This window comes from Otolemur garnettii, unplaced genomic scaffold (genome assembly GCF_000181295.1).
Source record: "Otolemur garnettii isolate 467f Iridium unplaced genomic scaffold, OtoGar3 scaffold00108, whole genome shotgun sequence".
Classification (NCBI taxonomy): Eukaryota; Metazoa; Chordata; class Mammalia; order Primates; family Galagidae; genus Otolemur; species Otolemur garnettii.
This window is the reverse complement of record NW_003852503.1, coordinates 4572527-4577531: the sequence shown is the minus strand read 5'-3', so window position 1 is coordinate 4577531 and position 5005 is coordinate 4572527.

Below are 5005 nucleotides of genomic sequence, written 5' to 3'. Positions count from 1 at the left end.
CGATCAGCTGGTTCCTTGCTCTGCCTCTGGGCGAGACTATATCTAGAAAGTCTTTTTAATATATCTTTTAAAGAACTATATATCCTTTAAAAGACCTGCAAGGAAAAAGATTTCACAGCCTCCCTCAGCCATTCATCTTGAGTTTTAGGACTATTAGCTGGAGGAAGTTCTTCTTTGAGTCTAACTTAAATACTCTATAAATGAAAGTTTACTGTGCAGCTGGCGTTGAGGAACTGAGCCTCTGGCCCTGCCAAGGACAAGCGGAGAGGTAATTGTGTCTGTGAGGGGAGGGTTCTGCTCCAGTCTTAATGCTTACAGGGCTCTTTTGAGTTCTCGGTAACTTTATCCTTTTGGTGCAAGAAGAGTGACGCAGCAAGAAGGGTGTGGTGGTTCAAAACTTCATAGCAATAACATTTCTGAATTTGCTCATGTTTGCTCTCCTAAGACTCCCTGAAATCGGAAGGATTTAGATTAGATATTAAAAAGAACTCTCTAGATTGAGAAGTACCATTCCTGCTCTCGTAAATACCTTTCTTGGAAGAACTAGGACTGATTTCTGCCTGCCTGGCAGAAAAATTGTTTCAGGCATGTGATGGGAGAGCGAAGGAAGAGAAAGGAACACACATTCAGAGCACTTGTCCGGGGGATTAGGCCCAGCCTCAGCCCCGGCATCCAGAGAAGAATAAGGCCCCATCCTGCCCCTCATGGACCCTTAGCTGACCAGACCCTTCATGATTCAAGCAAAAGTCCAAGGACTACCCTTGGCCCCTGAGAAGACGCTGGGTCCTGACTGTAGTTGTCAAGTAAGCGGAAGCAAAGCAGGGCATCCCCACGGGAGAGAGGTCAGGTCTGGGTTTAGTGGCACCAACTGATCTAGATCTCCTGCATGGTGAACAGGTCCCCAGCCCCCTGGCACAGCACCTTCCCAACATCAGCTGAAGATTCTGGAAAAGGCCCCTTGAGTCAGGCTGACTCCACCCGTGAAGGATGCTGTGAGCACTGGTTGAATATGTCACTTGACTAAGCTGGAGCACCCAGTTACTTAACCAAACACTAATCCAGGTGTTGCCCTGAGAGAAAGTCACCTATAGTCTATTGACCTTAAATAAAGGAGATTATCCTCAATAATGTGGGTGTGCCTCAACTGATCCAGGTGAAAGCCTTAAGGGTTAGTAGTGGGGGGTTCCCAAAGGATCTGCCTCAAGCCTGCAGTGTTAATCCTGCCTGAGTTTCCAGCCCGCCAGCCTACCCTCTGGATTAAGGACCTGTCAGCTCCCACAGTCATATGAGCCAATTCTTGGAAATAAATCTCTTCATATAAATATATACCCTCCTGATTCTGTTTCTCTATGGGATCCTGACTGATTCCTGCCACAGCCCAGCTTTGGCTCCCTGGGACTTCGGCAGAGATTCTCAGTGGGACAGGAGCTTTACCCAGGGCCTGTGTGGACTGGCTGGCTGTGGGTGCAGCCAGAGCTGGGTAGAGAGCCCGGGACTTTCTCGATGTGTGAATTTGGGCAAGTTACTTATCTCTGAGCCAGCTTCCTTCCCTAAAAAAGGAGGCTGATCCTAGCTCCTTGGCTGAGGGAATAAGGAAGGTGGTGGTTGTAAAAATGCCGAGACAGTGCCTGGCTCACAGAACTGCCCAATTGCTTTGAGGAAAAATGAGCAGGGTTATTCTCTGCTGGAGAAGGAATGGAGAAGGGCATGGCGTGGATGAGGCTTTCAACCCTCTGCTCTTGGCTCTCCTCCACGTCAGCTCCCAGATACCTTCCAGCTCTGAAATTCTATGATTACAGGGTTGCATCCTAAAATACAGAGCAGGGCAGTGGAAATAATTAAAGACTTGGAAAACAAGACCTGAGAGGAAAGGGTTAATGGTGCTGGGATTATTTAGCCTGGAGAAGGGGTGGTTTCATTAAATCCTTCTTAACCTAGGGAGGGTTATTTGGATGGAGGCACTGGTCAGCTTCTCTCCCTTCCTCTATCGAGAGGGAACCAACCAGCAGCCAGCTAGCGGGACTGGAGTTAGACAGCTGGGTGTCTGCCTTGCTCAAACAACATCTTTTTACAGGACTTGTGTCTGTGGGGAGGTTATTTACGGTAGGAAACTGATTGGATGACCTCTGCATTTTCTCTGTGCTCTTTCAATTCTAGAAATTAATTTCCCCAGAATTGTGAAAGGCAGACTGAAATGGGGAAAAGGGACGGGGGAGAATTGAATAGGGGTGGGGCTAGCCTAGCAGCATCCCCTGGCCCTCCCCCAGGCATAGCCGAGGTCGGCCAGCAGGCCCAGATGTTACCAGGGGTCAGAGAGAAGCTTGTGCCTTTGTCCTGGGCTTGCCTCTCAGACCCCAGGCAATGCCTTCTGTCCCATTCCTTTCATGCTCATTGACCATGAACCTGCCCTGGCTCAGGCAGTGCTATCAACTCAAGAAGCCATCAGCTGTAATGTTTTCTCCCAAGGAACATGCAGGCTCCACCACTTCCCTCCCAGACCCCTGAGCTTCTTCCCATTCTCATCATTGTCACCCTCAGAATAATATCCCTACCTACTAATTTTTGTTGAGGGCATACTCTCTGCCAACCACCTCATAGAGATTGTCCCTAATTTTACAACTCTCGTATGTGGTACATGGGACAGGGAAGGAAATGAAGGCTCAGAGAGGTAGAGTAACTTGCCCAAGGCCACACAGCAGAGCCAGGACTCAGCCCTGTTCCATCCATCCATGCTATCTGGACTTCACTACCAATTCGTGAGGTAACGTTATCCCCAACTTGCTGATGAAGAACCTAAGACTGGGAAGTGGAGCAACTCGCCCTCAGTCACGCAACTGTTAGTCAACGAAGCCAGAGCTCCCAACTCAAACCTGAACGCTTCCCTTACTAAATGAGGGTGGTGAGGGGCACCACCCTGTCTGCAGCTTTCTCATGCCCTGGATGGAATCATTGCTCACCTGTTCATCAGAGGGACTGGACAGCAGAGTAACAAGAAATAGCGCTATTATCATTATTCACAAAGCATTATCCGCTAACAGGCACTGTGCTAGACCCTGAACGCAGTTATCTCCATCGGTCCTCCCAGGAGGGCGTCTGGTGGGTGCTTTATTCCCCCCATTTTAAATATGAGAAAACTGAGATACAGAGAGTTTGAGTAACTTGCCCAAGGTCACAGGTTAATTAACTAGCAGAACTGGGTTGTGAACCCTACATAATCTGACTCCAAACCTCTCCCTCTAATCCCTTCAACTATGCTGTTAATTTTTCCCCTCTGAGCCAAGCACGCTAAGTGACTTTAAAGTCTAGCAGCGACCTTGGTTGTGTGTCTAAGAATTCTTTCTTGGTCGACTCCTGGGATGGTCCCCACAGACCATTTCGCCACTCTGTGGCAGCCCCTGCACCCCCACTGGCCTCCTGAGCTGAGGAATGGGGGAGACCCCCACCCCAGGAGGAGGCTTTGAGCTCAGAATCTGCTCCCCTGTCTCTGGCAAGGTCTGGCTGCCTGTCACTGGCCTTACCTGGGTACATGGCTGGGCCCAGGGCCAGAGGCAGGGCTGAGGCTAGAGTACTGCCTGACAGGCAAAGAGGGCAGGAGGCAGACTGACCCCACAGAGGTGGGGAAGGAGGTGAGGCCACTCTGCCTGAGTCACTGCCCAGCCTGAGGCTGCTAGGGAGGGAGGACTGGGGAGGGTGAGAGGGGCCTCTGCCACGACTCGGCATCATCCTGCAGGGTGCTGTGTGCTCCAGAAGGGGCCGGGCCCAGGCCCACCTTGGAGTCCTCCTGATCTGGGCAGAGCAGGGGAGGGTGTGCAGGGAGGCTGGGTGTGGCAGCTTCTGGCAGGGGAGCTATTGGGTTCTCAGGCCTCACCTCTTGGCTGGACCCCCTCCTCACACCCAAAGTCAATCCAGACTGAACGATGGCAGTTGCCGGAACGCCCTGCCCAGGAGTGCTCAGCCTGGGGCCATCTCACCTGATGCTCTGGTGCCTCCACCCTCTGTGGGTCTTAGCTGGGTTGGCATTTCCTCTGAGAATTTCTTCTTGACCTTCCCAGCCCAATTCAAGCTGAGGGACCCCTCCCTGCGTCCCTGCACCTTCTCCCAGTTCCCCAGGCTCTGCCCTCCCCTCCTCACATAGCACAGGGTCATCCATGTTGCTGCTTCTACCAGCAGGCCCTAATTCCAGGTCATCTTTGTGGCCATAGAGTCTACTACAGTGCCCGGCAAATGGTGGGTGCTCAATAAATACCTGTTGAGTTCATGGATGGTTAAAACAGAACAAAAGTGAGAGCAGGCTGTAGGCATCTTGTAGGAGCTGCCCCAAAGCTAGGATTTCTGGAGCAGCGCCAGGCACTTAGCTAGTTCTTGGCAAGAACAACTCAGGGTGCCAGTCTGGGATGCTGACTGGGCAGTGAGGCGGTGGCCTAGGTCTATTGGGAAGTGACTTTGAGGAGGTGACCGAGGGTGGGGGGAACCAGGGCAGCTCTAGTGGGGAGACAGACCAGGGTGCAGGGTGCGCACCCAGCTTAAATTTTTCTCTAATCTGAGAGTTTCCCCAGAAGCCAGGCGGAGGAGACGTGTTGGGACAAGGGCAGCCCGTCCATCCTGTTACAGAGGTGCCAGCTCTCAGGTGACGATGCAGCGAGTGCCCTGCCCAGCTCCACCCTGGAGAGCCATGGATGGACAAAGGGCAGGGGAAGGGAGCCCGGAGGACAAGGGAGGCACCAGGCAGATGGGAAAGAGAACTGAGAAGGGAGCAGCAGGGGAAACGCAGAATAAGAAGGCTGCAGAGAGCGCCCCAGTGACCAGAGGAGAGAGACGGAGGCCGAGCAGGTCCAAATACACTTCACAGCCCACAAAACCTTTCCCCAACCTTGTCTCCTACGAACGCACAACAGCCCCATGAGGTGCAATTATCCTTTTCTCCCCTTTTTATTTTATTGCACTTTTTATTCAGAAAACTTCAAAAATGCAAAGTAAACATGATGGCACGACAAAGTAAATCCCC